A 16,758-nucleotide genomic window follows, 5' to 3' on the forward strand; every position below is an offset into this window, starting at 1 on the left:
GGATGTTGGATGCACTCCTTCATCCTGTGAGCCGCTTGCACGCTACCCTTGCAACACGGCTGCTCTGGAGATGGACACGGGAAGGCCGGGAGCTTCTTTGAAGGGGAACTCTCCGCCGGGCGGCAGCTGCCGCTTTTCTTTGTGACGTGCGACCTGAGCTGGGATCAATTCAAGCGCAGCAAAAGCGTCCAGGGTTGGGGTTACGTTGAAGCCGAAGCATTTGCAATGTTCTTCTTTAGGAAATGCCCCAAGGGTGCACCCACACGCCTCGTCCTACGTGGAGGAAGTGGCAGACCTCTCCAAGTCTTTGATTATGGGCGAAGTCATTTAGATCAGTGTTTCTCCACCCATGGACCCAAAAAAACGGGTGGGAAGAATATATGAAAGGGTGACAAACCACCGGTTTAGATCTTGTGCACATCAAATCACAACTGTAACAAAGAAGCTGCTTAAAATGAAATAACGTTGCTTACTATTGCAACTAGCAACGCTGTGCAATTCAGAACCACCTCCCAGTTAGCACCTGGTAAGACCAGTTAGCTAGCCATTCGGAGTCCCAGCAGGGTTAATTAATGACCCAGGCTGCTATTTGACGCTGACTCTTCATCCACCTTAAACCAGCCTCTGTTTGCAGGAAGCTGAAACTGCTCTACCTGCAGGGTTTTGCTGAGTCTATAGCAGGGGGTCAGATTTTCACACCACTGGCCATTTTTTAAGCAGTCTGCAGCCACACACTTGTGTTCGGTCACAGCTATAGTACTGCTTTCTGTGGCTAGATGGGGCAAAAATTGTCCCGCCTGTCTAGAGAATGCATGTTTGGTGAGGGCCGTGAATAAATCGGGATTACTTCTTGTGAATAGATGCAGAGTCTTAGCAAGAGAACGTGATCTAACTCCGTTCCACTTGTTCCAGATTTTTGGATGAGGGGGTTAATATGTAGTAGTTGAAAAGATGTCAGTCGGCAATATGTTAAATTTATGTTGGATAAATATAAATGCTTAGGAGTTGGTTACAGGTTCTTCAGACCAAAGGGTGTTTGGTCATTTAAGTCCACAATTATGAAAAGATCCTGATTTCCTTCCCTAGTAAGGAAGGAGAGAGCTAGGAGGCTCGCTGAGTATCAGAACAAATAAGATGATCAGATGAACAGCTGCTACTATTTATACTGCTTTATGGCCAACATAGCTGGGCTTGCTGCCTTTCCTGTGCGGGGTGGAGAGGTGTGTAAAAGATGGGGTTGTTACTTGCATCCAGGACTAGTGTGACATTCATCAGGAGGAGTTGTGCAACGTCACTGCAAGCAATGTAGGGTGAAACTCATCTAGGAACTGACCTGAGAGTTGAGTGTAAGGCGTCCCCACCCCTTCCCAGAGACTGCTCCCAAATGTCCAGAAGAAGAGGCGGTTTGGGGTTTCATACTGCTATAGCATATATATAATAGTTATTAGTACATCATAGCTATTAGTCTCTTTTTGGGTGTACCTATTGATTTTTATGGTTTTTTCTATCTCCCCTTTTCTCTCTATGTAAATAAATTGTATATAGTTAAGTACTGAGCGGTGTCTGAGTTACGGTTTCGAGGCTCCAGGTGTCCTTCTGTAGGGAGACTCTCCACACTGTTGGAAGGAGGGCTCCAAGGCAGAGACCCCAGGGACCAATAACTGGCTGCAGCTGGCAGGTAGCTCCACCTCCTGAGTTACACAAGTATTTTCAGCTATTAGGTAGAACTTCCTGGACTTGCTGTACTGATCCCTACAATGCAGTATGGACATAGAAACCATTCCCTCATCTTTTTTTAACACATTGAATTTGTCTCTGCTTTTTTGGTCTTCGTGGAAAAGCGATTTCTGCTCAGTGCAACCTGCAGCTTGTTGCAAGCCATCCTCATCCTCATGCAATATTCTCCAAGAAAGGACAGCATGTCCTTAATCCCTTTAAAGGATGGAAGATGTAGTGGTATGCATAGGAGGATGACCTTTGCTTTCTGCTGGCATATGAGACTGGCATGAGGGCACCACCAGGTAAGTCTCTGAAGGTGATGTTGGGGACCATCACTATGTCCCCAAGAGGACTTTTCTCCTCCTGGTAGATCTGAGGGTGTAATCCTTCCCCCAAGCAGTTTCTTAGGCAGCCAGTGGGTGCTGAACTGAACGGCATGATCAAGCAAGGTGTCGAGATCGGAGGGAGCCAAGAGGGACCCTTGTGATAATGGGTGGATCTTTGCCAAGTACAAGATCTCATTCTTCATGATGCTCCCTGGAGCAGAGGGGAAAGCAGAAGTTCAGAAATGGAGATGCAACAGCAAGAGCCATTCACATCAGTGAATCATAGGCTGGCAAACTAAGCCAAGGGTGCACAAGAAGTGACAGCCCCTTCTCGCCACGGTAATGCCAATGGCCTGGAGCTTCAGTGAGGCAGCCACACAGCACGCCTGGTCTGGATCCACACACACGTGGGCATGGGAGCACCATTACACCAACTCCAGCAAATCATAGGGGTGGGCCAGTTGGACCACATGTGACCAGTGGTTGTGGGGCTCTGGGAGGAAGCTCTCCCCATGCCAAGTACCCAAGAGGAGAGAGGACCATGGCAGGCAGGGAGGGGCTATGGCTGCAGGGCAGAGAGACTCTCCTGCTCCTTTGTCTGACTTTCAGGGATCAGTGAGGTCTACCCCATTAGTCCTTCTGCCCCAGTGTCAACTCTTGTCAGTGCGGCCTCTGAACCTGGAAAGTCTGCTACTTTTGGGGCCTCCAACCCTGTGCCTTTAACCATCCCAGCCTGTCCTGGGCTCGGGCCTCTGTCTCTTCAGCTGACTACCCCAAGCCCAGTCTGGTTCTCTCCCAGCTCACGTCTGATCTGCTGCAACCCTACTGGTCTATGGGTCCCTGCCCCTGCTTCTTGCCCTGCTCGGGCTACAGGTCCCTGGCCCCGGCCCTGCATGCTGTCATCACTTTTTGGCTGTGGCCCTGTCCCTCACACCTTGGCCCCTGTCCTGGGCCAGTTGAAACCTCCTCCACTCCTACAGTCCTAAACCACCGGTCCTTACCCCCAGCAGTTTAGCTGCTTTAGCAGAGATTCCCCTTGCAGAGTGCTCAGGAGCTCTTGTCTCCATGGCCCCAGGGCTGGACTGCCTGCCCAGCTGGCGCCGTGGGCTTATATCGTGCAAGTCCAATCCTTTTGGGCTCATGTGGCCCCCTTGATTGCCTTCTGCCTCACCTGCAGCCTGCTGCTCCTGCCGCCTGCCTTCCCTTAAAGTAGCAAAAGCACCAAGCTCCCTGCTACATCAGCCCAATCTCATTCCTTTTGGTACAGGGTGGGCACATCTGTCCATGGGAGGTGTTATAGACACATGACTACGACATGGCTACTAGCTGTCAACTGCAAGCCTCATGTCTCAGAGGGGATACTTAACACACAGTGTCTACACTAATGATATATTTGAGATCCATCTCAGACTGAGCCACAGTGTTTCTCTCTTTGGAGCCCATTCCCCCTCCCTGGTGGAGCATACGGTATACCCAGACCCCAGAAATATCTCCAGTCCAAAAGGGTGTAGCAGACAGCCACGAGCCTGGGACGGGTTTGCAAAGCCTGCGCCTGATAGATCTCAGCAGACAGGATGTCAACGGTGGGTTTGGCAGTTGGCAAGGGGCACCAGTGTATTCAGCGGTTGTAAAAGATGAGGAAGCCCCCTTCTCAAAGTGCAGAACCAGCCTTAAAAGGAACAGAATGGAAATTAGAGAAAATACCCTGACTTTGCCTATTCAGGGAAGGCATGGCCAAAACAAAGAGAGACTCTGGGGATGACATGGGGAAGATATGGCAAGGTTTGGACTGGCTGTGCAAAGAGGGAGATGCCAGAACGTGCAACAAGCCGCAGGGGGAGATGAGAAGGATGATCTTGTAGAGCACGAGCCAGTGGTCTTCCGGGCAGCAGCTAAAGATGCTGCCTTGCAGGACTGTGGTAGGGTGCAGCTGGGCCAGGCTGCCTGAACACTCAGCTTAATCTCTTCTGTCCTATTTAGTTTTCTGTGTAGCCCTCAGTGTGGGGAGGAAACATTTCCAGTGTAGCCAGGAATACAGGCTACCAACAGACTGAACGGGGTGAACCCCCCACCCGCACCCAGCTCACTGGGCCTCAGCTCTATGCAGCCAATTAAGACATTGCTGATTCTCTTTCTTTATGCAAGGACAAGTGGCAAATTGACTGCATTGACATCAACAGAAACAGGAAGCTTCAGACAGCCGGTGCTTGAAAACAAGCAGGCAGCAAAATGCCCTCTGCATCGGGCTATACCCCTCTTCCTGCCCCTCCCACCCCAAGGTTAGTAGACAATATGTGAATGAAAGTGCCCAGAGTTTTTCTTTTGTTTTTCCAGCTGCAAATTGTATCACTTCAGCCCTGGAGAACATGAATCAAGTCCTATAAAAAAAAATACAGCTGTTTACAAGTCAGATCCTGCTCAATGTGTCCTGCCATGTTATAAAGCAGGCTTGCTACATTCACCTGATGCTAACACCCAGGTAAGGGTCATACATTATTAAGGCAGAGACTCACCCTGCCCCACTTCTGCCAAGGTCAGTAGACCAGTGTTTCTCAACCCATACCTTGTGACCCAAAGCTGGGTCGCAAGAATATATGAAAGGGTTGTGAGCAAACTTTAAAAATGGATTCTTCTTCAAAGGAGAAAAACATGGGAAACTGTGGCTTTCCCCTTGCAGGCTGTTATAGCTCTGGCCTCCAAGGGGCTTCCCCTCCCTTTTGTGCAGTAGCAAGGAGGTGAGGAGGAGAGGACGCCCCTTCTTCCTGAGCAGTCAAGTGGGGAGAGACCTCACACACACATCACTGCTGTGCCAACAGCTTCCAACACACTGCTCAGAGCTCGTTTGCCACTGTGTATGTCGGCGGCTCTCTGCAAGAGCCTCTGAGGATGATTTGGCCTTGGAAGTTGGGCCTATCTTCAGAGGCTCGACTTCCAGGAGGGAGTTAAATTTGTTCAGCATGCCAACCATTTGGAAAACAAAGCACATGGACAGTCTTGCTCTACCCGAACCTTTTCAGGAGCTCAGTCTCACAAGTACAGATGGAGCCAGACAGAAAGCCACCTGTGAATGCCCAGGGGTCACCACTCAGAGGTGCATTTCTATTTCTCCTTGTAGCCATGGTAGGTAGCCCTTCAGCCTGTCTATAGCCAAGTTAATCTCTCACTGCCATGCCTTATGGTAACACTCTCCGTGATGGCCAGGCCAGTGCTCCAGCGTGAGCAAGGAGCAGGGTCTGTGGCTGAGCAGACAAGGCTGCCTTTGCTCTCTAAGGGGAGAAGGCCCACCAGGCACAGCCAGCAATCAGCCGGCAAAAACATGATCCCTGGGGTGGGGGCATCCTGGATGGTATCCAGGGCAGGTGACAGCACACCCTGCCCCCTGGCTTAGGCCAGTGCTTGGCCAGGCTCCTAGCCCCCACCATCAAATGACCAGTGTCTGTTAATTTTGTTGATGCTGTAACTTTACGCGCTTTGTGCTTGACTCCATTGGCCAGCAGATTTTTACATGGAAACTCAAGTTGCCTTTACATTGCTTGAGATTTTGACTCCCCGTTCCCATAGAAAAACTGCATGACGTGGGACTTGTGTTCTCCCATCTTCTCTTTTGCCCTGTATGCATGTTCTTATTCCCTCCTGCTCGACAGCTGGAGAGTGCAGGGGTGTTTCCAACTAGCTACAGGAACTCAGCACCTCCTAGGACGGGTGAAATCTGAGAGACACAAGCTCTGGCTGACTTCTGATGGTTTGCCTAATACACCGAGATGAGCGGATGAGATATGTACAGCCCACCTTTCTACTAAAGGACTGTGCAGAAATGTTAGCCTTAACCATTCCAGATTTTAGCATAAATAGCTTGGGTTTAATTTTTAAGGTGCAGTGATCTTAAAATGCTCCTGTCTTGTCTTGTCATTTTGTTTTTGAAAGGGCCAGAATGGCAGGAGGTGTCAGCAGTGTGTACAGACAGCACTTGCAGTGTTGACTTTTCCCCTGCTCACTGTTGTTCAGGCAGCGAGGGGAACCTGGTAGGTTTCTGGCCCCACCCCATGTCCAGTCTGAACATAGCCATGCTGGAACAAGACCACTTACCTGTCACTGCCAGCAGGTGTTAGCCTTCACCAACCTCTGCCCGTGCAAACAGGGGAGCTGCACTGACAGCTCTGGAGAGTTGCCAGGACTTCTCAGGCAGCCACTTCTCTTTTTAACCAGTTCTCTAGAGAGGGCAGGAGATGTCTGAGCCCCTTGGTCTGCACCGTGCGGGAATGAGTGATGAGTCCGGCTGGCCAGCTGGCTGCAGCCGACCACATAGGGCTCCTCATCGAGTGAGGGGAAGCGGAGGTAGCTGTAGCTTGCTGTTTTCTGCCCCGGTGTGCAGGGCTTCGGTTCCCAGCCCCCTTCCACCCACTCTGCCCACCCAGCACGATCAACAGCCACCGGCAGGTGGCCGAGTGGGTGGAAAGTGGTACCGACAGGAAGCTGTGCGCGTGGGCTGGGGCCGTGGCCCAGGTGGGTGCACGCAGAGCAGATTGCGGGGTGGGCTCTCAGGACAGTTGTAGGAAGGAGCACGAGCTGGGCTGCCCCAGGTGGGAGTGGATGGGGCTTGGCAACATGGGAGTGCCAAGTAGCAACCTTGGGCCAGGGGAAGCACAAGTCAGGGAGTAAGGCTGAACTGCTCCAGACTGCCCAGGTGAGCTCTGCTGCATGCACTCCCTGCCCCTGCCTTCCTCCCCACCCGCCCCGCGGCCTGGCTCCATGCACGCACGCCTTGAGGCACACAGAGGGGAAGGGCCAGGGTTGTGCTGCCCAGGACCCCTTCCCCACCATGCACCCCGAGCTGAGTGTGCAGCCACCGCCAGCCATGGAGCTGGGCTGGGGCTCTGGACCTCGGTGCACCGGGTGCAGCCTCCCGGCTGCCTGCCACATTCAGCCTGGGCTCTTACCGGCTGCTGCCTTGCCACAGAGCCCATGCAGTGGCCTTGCATGCCACACTCTGGCACGCGTGGCAGGAGGTTGCCAACCCTGCTCTGAATAGTCCCAGGTGCTTCTCAGCTTTGATGTGCCAGGCTGTGCTTGAAAGAACGAAGCCCCTACCTCTCACCATTTTGACACCCTGCTTTTAGCAGGCTTGCCACAGTCTGAGTCCACACTTGGATTTCCAGGCTTTGTTTTGTAACTGCTGTGTTTGTGGGCTCCCAAGTGATAGTTGCCCAGGCTGTGGACCATCAGGAAGATATGAGTGGCTTCTGCACTGTGCCCAAAGGCCAGGGGAGCCTTTGAGCACATGTTCACTGCACACAAGGCCGTGGTCCTGCACCCTCCTCAGCCAGTGGGAGTTTGGCCAACATCTCCAGCGAGAGCAGGATAAGAGCCTAGTAAACAGTCCCTGTGTTACTCATTCCTAGTCCATTCATGAATGCCAGACCCTGCTTTGCATCTGACACTGTGTGAACCTCCCTGTGGCTTCTGCTGTAGATCTCCCTGGAGTTCAGGAACCTGGCCAAGGTGTATCGGGATGTGATCACTGATACTTGTCACAAGATGGGAGTGGGAATGGCAGAGTTCTTGGAAAAGAGGATCAAATCCCTGCAGGATTTGGAGAAGGTAAGGATGCATGAGCAGGAAAGGAACCAGCCAGGGTAACGTGCCTCACCTCCTGCAGGCAGGCAGCTGTCAACTCCAGGATAGAAAGCATTATCTCCTTCCACTTGGGGCCGGATCTCTCACCTGGAGTGAGGTGCCTACTCCAACTCTAACTTGAAACCTCAGGGGCTCTTGAAGATAGTTCTCTGACCTCTTTTTTTTTTTTGTTTCCTCCCCACTTCTTGCAGTATTGCCGCTGTGTTGCTGGACTCGGGGAGATTGGTTTTTCCCGTCTCTACTCTGCATTGGAGCTTGAAGACCCGATCGTAGGACAGGACACAGAGCTTGCAAGTTCCTTGACTCTTTTCATGCAGAAAACCAACATCATTCATGATTACCTGGAGGACCAGCTGGAGGGAAGGGAATTCTGGCCCAGAGAGGTAAAGGAAACCACCACTTTGTCGATGTACTGTTGTGTATTGCTGTGATGAGGCAGCTCATCTGAAAAGGACAGTCTGACCAAGATGTGGGTCTGCCCTGTGTAAAGCAATGTGGGGGAACATCAGAAGAAACAGTAGCCTACTACAGAAGCAGGGGTGTTGGTACGGTAGGAAGGAGATTGCATGGTCCCAGTGATTTGGCTTCATTCTCTAACCTTAGTTCCCTGAGTAGATACGGGAGAGCGAGATGGGCTCACTGTAGCTGTCCTTCATGGCATGGTCGATGGGACAACTGGAAACAGGAGAAGACAATTTGGGATCATAGCATCCCAGAGAATTAGGGCTGGCAGGGACCTCCAGCGGTCATCCAATCCAACGCCCTACTCTTCTCCAATCTAAAAAAGCCCAGTTCCCTCAACCTCTCCTCAGAAGTCATGTGCCCCAACCTCTGAACCATGTTCAGTGCCTTCCTTTGGACTGTCTCGAGTTTGTCCACATCCTTTCTGTAGTGGGGGGCCCAAAACTGGACACTTACTCTTGATTTGGCCACACTGCCGCTGAATGGAGGGGGATTATCACTTCCTTTGACCTGCTGGCAACATCCCGACCAGTGCAGCCCAGGATGCCATTAGCCTTCTTGGCAACAAGGGTGCGCTGGTGGCTCATATTCAGCTTCTTATCTACCGTCACCCCCAGGTCTTTTTCTGCAGAGCCGCTGCTTGGCCAGTTGGGCTCCAGCCTGTACCGGTATGTGGGATTATTCTGTCCTAAGGGCAGGACTTTGCGCTTGTCCTTATTGAAGCTCATGGGATTTCTTTTGGTCCAATCCTCCAATTTGTTGAGGTCTCTCTGTATCCTAGCCCTGCCCTCCAGTATCTTCTCTTCCCCCCTGTTCAGGGTCATCTGCAAACTTTCTGAGCGTGCACTCCTGCCTCAACGACCTGGAAGATGGGATGATATGGAACAAAACTGGCCACAGGACCAACACCTGGATACTCCATTTAATATTGGCTGCCAACTATGCATTGAGCCATTGATTACTGCCCTATGAGCCTGGCAGTTCAGCCAGAGGTTGAGCCAGTGACTGTCCGAGCTCTCTTGAACACCTCCATTGATGGAGAGTCCACAGCTTCTCTAGACATCTATTCCACTGCCTCACTATTGAAGTGAAGAAGTTGCTTGGTTTGTTTTTTTCCTGGATATCAAGTCTAAACTTACTTTGCTGCATCTTGAAGCCATTGGTCTGCGTTCTCTCTGCAGCAAGAGAGCAAAGGTGCTTTCCCTCTCCTTTATGGCAGCCCTTCAAGTATTTGAAGATACCCGTCCCTTCTTCAGCACCTTTTAGCAAGCTGGACATGCCAAGCTCCTTCAACCTGGCTTTATATGTCTTGCTTTCCAAGCCCTTATCATCTGGTTGCCCATCTCTGGACTCTCTCTAATTTCTCCATGTCCTTTTTAACAGGTGGAGCCTAGAAATGCATGCAGTACTCCAGAGGAGACCTAACCAGTGCTGAGTAGAGAGGCACTATCACTTTCCATGTCTTGCACCTAATACTTCTATTTAATGCATCCCAAAGCCACATTGGCCTTTTGTGCTGCTGGATCACACTCTAGACTCATACTGAATCAACAAGACTCCCAGATCCTTCTCTACAGTGCTGCAATTCAGGCAGGTGTCACCCCTTTTGTATTTGTATTTTGGATTATTCTTCCATAGGTGTACCAGTTTGCATTTCTTTGCACTGAACTTCATCCTGTTGTCTCGAGCCCAATTTTCCAGTATGTTGATCTTTCTGAATAGCACTCTCATCCTCCAGTGTGTTTGCAGTCCTGCCCAGTTTCAGGCCTCCTGCCAACTTGCTCAAGAAGCCTCCTATGCCAGCATCCAAATAATGAATAAACACATGGAACAGCACCAGGCCCAGGACACTCCCCGGTGGGACTCCACTCAAAATCTCTTCCCGTTCTGACATGCTTTGCCCTTTTCTTGTGCCCATTTGACCCAGTTGTCTATCCACCTTCTAGTATGTCCAATTTGTTCCTGAGACGGTCATGCAGGACGTTGTCAAAAGCCTTGCTGAAGTCCACATACACCATATCCACGGCAGTCTCTTCATCCACCTACAGAATTACTTTGTCAAAGCAGATCAGATTTGAAACAATTTCATAGAATCAGAGAAAGTGAGGGCTGGAAAGGACGTCAGGAAGTCATCTTGTCCAACGCCTTGCTTAAAGCACAACCAGCCCCAGCTAGATCATCCCAGCCCAGGCTTTGTCTAGCCGGCCCTTAAAAACCCCCACAGGTAGAGAGTCCACCACCTCTCTGGGTAACCTGTTCCAGTGTTTTACTACCCTCCTGGTGACAGAGTTTTTCCTAATCTGTAGTGGGGGGCCCAAAACTGGGAACAGGACTCCAGATGTGGCCTCACCAGTGCTGAATGGAGGGGGAGAATCACGTCCCTCGATCTGCTGGCAACGCTCCTACTAACACAGCCCAAGATGCCATTAGCCTTCTTCGAAACAGGAGGCACTGTCGGCTCGTATTCGGCTTGCTCTGCACAGTAACCCCCAGGTCCTTTCCTGCAAAGCTGCTGCTTGACCGCTCGGTCCCCAGCCGGTACGAGTACATAGGATTGTTGCGCCCTACGTTCAGGACTCGGCACTTGTCCTTATTGAACCTCATGAGAGCTTCTTTTTTGTTTTTTTGGTCCAGTCATCCAATCTGTTGAGGTCTGTCTGAGTACTAGCCCTACCCTCCCGCGTATCTACTCTTCTCCCCCATCCTCCTCCAGTTTGGTGTCACAGCAGACTTGCAGCGGGTGCGCTCCGTCCCATCTTCCAGGTCACTAATGAAGCTATTGAACAAAGCCAGGCCAAGGACTGACATCTGGGGCACTCCGCTTGATACCAACTGCTAATTAGACATCGAGCCATTAACTGCCACTGTCTGAGCTTGACGATCCCACCAGTTTTCTGTCCACCTTACACCTCATTCATGCAACCCATACTTCCTTGATTTGTTGTTAGTAAAGCCATGCTGGCTGCTTGTGATCAAACTTTCCTCCTCCGGGTCCTTGCAAATGGCCTTGGTTAGGATATCCCCCGGGAACCTCCTGCATATGGAGGTGAGGCTAGCTGGTTTGCAGTTCCCTGGGTCCTCCTTTTTGCCTTTCTTAAAAACGGGCATTACGCCAGCACTTTTCCAGTCCTCTTGTACTTGGCCTGTCTCCCACAACTTCATGAAAGCATTGGCAAGGGCCCTGAGATATCTGCCAGTTCCTTCAGCACCCTAGATGAAGTTCACTTTGTCCTGCTGACTTGAATCCATTCAATCTTACACTCTTTTGTTGCCTCTCTCCCCAGCTTGTGCCTTTCCTCAACCAGACGATCCTTATTAGGTGTCTGGCTGCAGCTTAATTTTGTGTGTGTGAAGACTGAGGTAAAATAGCTGGTGAGTAGCTCTGCCTTCTTTGCATCGTTGTCTCAAGATGTTGAATTCTAGCATCGTGTGATCGCTTCCTCCCCAGTTACCCATCATCTTCCCATCCTCCACCACTTCTTCCCTGTCATCAGGACAAGTCCAAGATGGAAGATCCCCTAGTCGTATCCTCCACTTGCTGGACCAGAAAGCTGTCCTCCACACAAGTCGGGAGCTGGCTTGACATTTTAGGTGTGGTTGCACTGCTCTTCCCGCAGACGTGCAGAAAATGGAAGTCTCTCGTCGGTATAACGGTAAGCACCGATATAATGCAGGGGATTTATTACAGGCCTCCAACCCAGGTGGATGAGGCCAAACATCTTCACCCAAATAAGTTCCTCTTTACTGTCCTGATCCAGGGAACAAGGGTGTGTTTGACACTGAAAAGCAACACCCCCGCTTTTTCTCCCAACCTTGTCCTTCCAAACGAGTCTAACCCTCAGTGCTGACACTCCCGTCGCAGGCGCTGTCCCACCAGGTCTCTGTGATGCCAGTCGGATCATAGCTCTTTTCACAGGCTGCAGCTTCCAGCTCATCTTGATTATTCTCCGTACATCTCACATTTGTGTACGTGCACTGGACACAACTTGCACGTTCATGGAGCATGCTGTTCCACTGCTCGACAAGTAAGGCTTCTGTTTGTACCTGAAGCAAACCAGGTTAACCTGAATGTTGTTGTGACCGTGCTTAATTCCCAATCCTGATGACTTTTGGGGTTTTTTTCCTATCTTGAGGAAGTGGCTGCTCTAGCCTCAGTCCAGCAAAGCACAATGCCAAAACCTGTAGCTATACAGGGACATGCATGGGACGGCAAGCACACGAGTGGTGGCAGTGCTGTATGTTATTGATATCCCCAGGTTTGGAGCAGGCATGCCGAGAAGCTCTCGGATCTTGCCAAACCAGAGAATGCCGCTATGGCCGTCCGGTGTCTGAACAAGATGACCACAGATGCTCTCCACCATGCCCCCAGTGTCCTCAAGTACTTGTCCAGACTCAAAAACAAAGGTGTCTTCAACTACTGGGCTAGCCTACAGGTAGGTTCATGTTTCCAGAAGGCGTCAGCATCGCTGGCTCCACAACCTCATTTATGGAGAGGGGCACTGGCGGGAGAGGGGATGTGCTATGTGCTATGTGTCAATGTGCTATGCATAGTTTTCATATGAGTGCTCTTTCATTTCCAACTGAGAGAGATCAGGCACGGCGATATGGATGAGTATGTGTTCTTGCTTCGTGTAGAGAAACCAGGTGTTCTTCTGGTGCAGTGGCTCTCCTATTTGCATGCTGCTAAGGTTTTGCCCTGCGTGCATGTGTTGCTGTTTATCGTTTCTCATTAGGTGATAGCCATTGCCACGCTGGCTGGTTGCTACAACAACAAAGATGTGTTTAGGGGCATGTGAAGATGCGGCAGGAACAAGCTGTCACTCTGATGAGGGATGCCACCAGCATGCAGGCTGTCAAAGCTATAATGTCCCAGCATTTGGAAGAGGTAAGTTGGGTGCCTTGCTCTGGTAGATAGATACTCTTTTACATGTAGACACATTTTTTCCAGCCCCCAGTGATGCACTGAGGGCTAAGTTTGGTGACTCCACTTTAGACCTTTTCTAGCCATTTAGTAGCTGTTCTGTGTTGCCTGATGTTGCTGAACGCAATCTAGCAACCAAAGGCGCTGCTGGACAGCATCTCACAATAATAACATCTTGGAGTGTACCTTTTTCCTTAATATGGTTCCCCTCCAGCCATGCTTCTGTGCGATCTATGACCCGCTACTGTACTACCAAAGCCTTCTCAGTTAGGACCACTTGTGCTGGAGGCATTAAAGGAGGGCTGGGGGTTACGGGGTGTCAGATTCAGGATGCAGAGTGATGCTCTCCAGAGAAAGCCTGTTCGTGTGGTTAATGGCTAAAGAGCCCACTGTGGTGGGAACCATGCAGATAAGTGCTTACACAAAGCAGGTTACTTGTCTTGTGGTACCTGATACTCTTTGCCAGGACCTAGTCCACATGGATCCATGATCTTCCCTCCCACGAAGGTGGAGCCCTTGGAGTGGGTTTTGGTATTAAGGAAGGGGCAGAGCATTGCTTGGGGCTGCTTAGCCTTTTAACGCCCTTGGGTGTGGCGGGGAGGGTGAGGGCATGTTCAGTGTGTGCATGGCAGGGGTGGGCAAGGGATGCTTTCTGGCCTTCAGTGGGTACCCTGGTCTTGGCTGTCCTAGGTGTGGGGGCAGCTCAAGCTGTGTCACATGCAGCCAATTCTGCTTCCCCGGGCCACAGCGGGGCAGGGGTAGCATGGCAGCTGGACCTGGCTTCCTGGCAGCCCCCACTGTGGTGGCTCACTGTGTCTGGCTGCTGCTGCCAGTGTCACCACTGCCTGGGCTGGTGTACAGCTTCTGGTGTGCAGCTTCACACGGGTGCTGCTGGTGAAACATCTCTGGCTTTGCACACGCATGCACGGTGGGATTCATGTGGGCAGAGACCTGCCAGGGAACCCCAGTTGCTGCCAGGGAAGTAACCCGCCTGCCTGGCTTTTGCACCCTGCTTTGGGGCCTGTTGCAAATCTGAGTCCACCAGTTATTTCCTCATGGTTTCACTGATTCTCGCTAGTGCCAGGCTGTCCCAACCTCACGGTGCCAAGGTTTATGATGGGCTACAGCATGTTGAGGGCACGGCTGCAAAGGGATTTAAAGTGGAGTTGGTAGGGAAGTAAGAACCATTTTACTGGACATCTGGGCTGTTGTTGCTGATACATTACACTGAAATAGTCTTCTGTGCAAGGCTGACACCGCTGTGGAGCAGAAACATTTGCCCAAAGCCCTGGTCTTTGTAACGCTGCCAGGATTTTGGTGTGTAAGCCTCTCAAATTTTGTCGTAGACCAAGCTCTAAAGACGGGGTCATTTATAACCCCCTCTTCTGTGTTATAGGGGAAATGTGGGACCAGAGCTGCACTAATACAGTGGTCATGACCCAAATGTGTTGAGCGGGCCATTTTGCTATTAATGCCTAGTAGCGTCCTGTTTGAGTACAGGCAGCATCGCACTGGCGACGTGGTCCTTGTGAAGGAGATGCCAAGTCACAGTGCAGGAGCTATCTCATGGGCTGGAGCATCCCTGTTCCCTTACTCACCGGTGGGCCCTTCCTTTTTCAGATCTACCAGAAAATCCCAAGCACCGACCCTTCTTCTAACAAGACTAAAGAGATCATTGCCTCTCTCCGGCCAATGATTTTGTCCTGAGGCACCACGGTGTCCCGTAGACATTACTCCCCCATCTCCCTCTTGTGTGCCATTGTTTTGGTAGTAGTGAGCTGGCAGTGCGTGAGCACAATGTCAAAGGCTTTGGGAGTACATCCAGGCTGATGAAAACCAAGGACTGGGACGAGGGAGAGTGCAGGCTGGCAGTTGAGCAATGTTGGGGGCTTTGTCCTGTTGTCTTTTTCCTCTTGGGATGTGGTGCTGCAGGCCTTCTGGCAAGCAGAGACTGATGCCTTTAATGTAGGGTTGGGAAAATATGGCCAGCTGGATCTGCCCCACCAAGGAGTTTTGTGTGGCCTGTGGTGGGTCCTACCAAAGCCAGGTGGAGGGGCAGCCCAAGCTGTGGCATGTATGGCTGGTCCGCCTGTCCCTGGGCGTGCAGCTGGGGCTGGGGTGACATGAGGGCCGAACGTGCTTCCCCCAGTGGCAGCTTCTTCTGGCTGCTGCTGTCACTGGGCCTGGCTCTGCTGCGCGGGCACCCTGGTATCGCAGCTCTTCCCCAGGTCCTGGCCCTGCAGTCACCACCCCACGATCCCAGGGTGTCCATGGAGAGTGGCCTGGACCCGCATGGGCAGGGCTCATGGCTGGGAAGATGGGATGGGGTCAAGGGCTGGTGGGGACCAGTGTCCAGGAGCAGGATGGGCAGGCTGGGCTCGGGCTTGCAGCCTCCAGGATTTCAGGTCTAGGAAGTTTCAGCTCAGAGGCCGAGCCCCTATCTCCCATGCTCAATAGCTGCCGATACCCCTTTCCTCCATGTTAGCTGCAGCCATTTCATTTCAAGGGGAGGTGATTGAAATACTCCTAGCTTTGTTTTTGTTTGAGTTTGCCCAGTAATGCCCATAGAGACCCGCGATGTGTACTGTCAGCAAATTGAGACAATGGAGCAATGATCATCAAACCCAGAGCCCTACCGTGGGTAGATTTGGGTCACCCCTTAGCCCTTGCATGGCTGTTGCCCATGTATGACACCTCCCTCGGAAGCATTGCTCTTCTTCCCTGTAGCATCTAGCATATTGAGCAACAGAAAGGATGTTGGTTTTTTATAGGACCTGGAAACACTGTAAAGGGAAGATGAGCTTGTCCAGTGGCCTCAGCAGGAGTGTCTACATGTGCAATTAATGTGCATGAATAAACCTTGCTCTGGAGTTTTTTCACGTGCAGCCCATGGAGCCTGGTTGGAGCAGCCCAGCCTGGCAGGGGATCCAGGGCGTGAGCGTGCCAGCCCGGGGCTGCCCCCACCGGGCTCCATGTGCTCAGGAGGGGCTGGCTGAGGCATGAGGGTGCTTTAGCTCAGGGCTAGCTGGCAACCCCGTGCTATTACCCTGTAGTCGTTCCCAGCAAGAGCAGCCAGCAGGTATCAGGCTTCACTCATCTCTGTCTACATGGGAGTGCATTCACCCAGGAATGGGAGAGACACCTGGGATGGAGACTTTCCTCCCCAGCCCTGCTCCTGGGTAGCGCACACAGCTGCCCCTACTTCACCAATGGAGCTCAGGCCTTTGGCAAAGGAGTTGTTTGTTGTAACGGGTTCGTCTCAGCTTGCACCAAGCAGGTCAGAGCTAATCCCTCCGTGCCAGCAGGCATATCTGTGTCTTCCACTCCACAAGAAGGGTTTTGTCTTGGAGGTGCACCTTCCCCAGCAGCATCTTAAAGCCCAGAGCCATGGGCTCTCACTAGTATGTCCTCCCGTTAGCACCTGGACTGAGATACAACTTGCTTTCCATGAAAGGGAGCTGGAAAAAGCTTCTGCTCCCAGACGCAGCGTGTTCCCCTTTTATTATGCCTGTTCTGATCTGCCCAAGTGAGTCTTGACTGCTGTTTAGAGCCAGCAAAAGCGAGCATCTGCTGTGGTAGCAAGAGTAAGGGTACTGAAGCCTGGCTTTCAGTGGCTATGACAAGACTGTTATGTTCAAGATTATTTAACTGCGAATAGCCGAGGTCTGTTGGCTTCGTAAAGCACTAACAGCACTG

At 51.6% G+C, this 16,758-nt stretch overlaps 1 pseudogene; it reads left to right on the plus strand.

Moving 5' to 3' along the window:
- The first annotated feature begins 7,519 nt into the window (after positions 1 to 7,519).
- On the plus strand, positions 7,520 to 15,137 carry LOC109311511 (annotated as a pseudogene).
- The last annotated feature ends 1,621 nt before the right edge of the window (positions 15,138 to 16,758 follow it).

Source organism: Crocodylus porosus, unplaced genomic scaffold, assembly GCF_001723895.1.
Source record: "Crocodylus porosus isolate Cpor-Errol unplaced genomic scaffold, CroPor_comp1, whole genome shotgun sequence".
Taxonomy (NCBI): Eukaryota; Metazoa; Chordata; order Crocodylia; family Crocodylidae; genus Crocodylus; species Crocodylus porosus.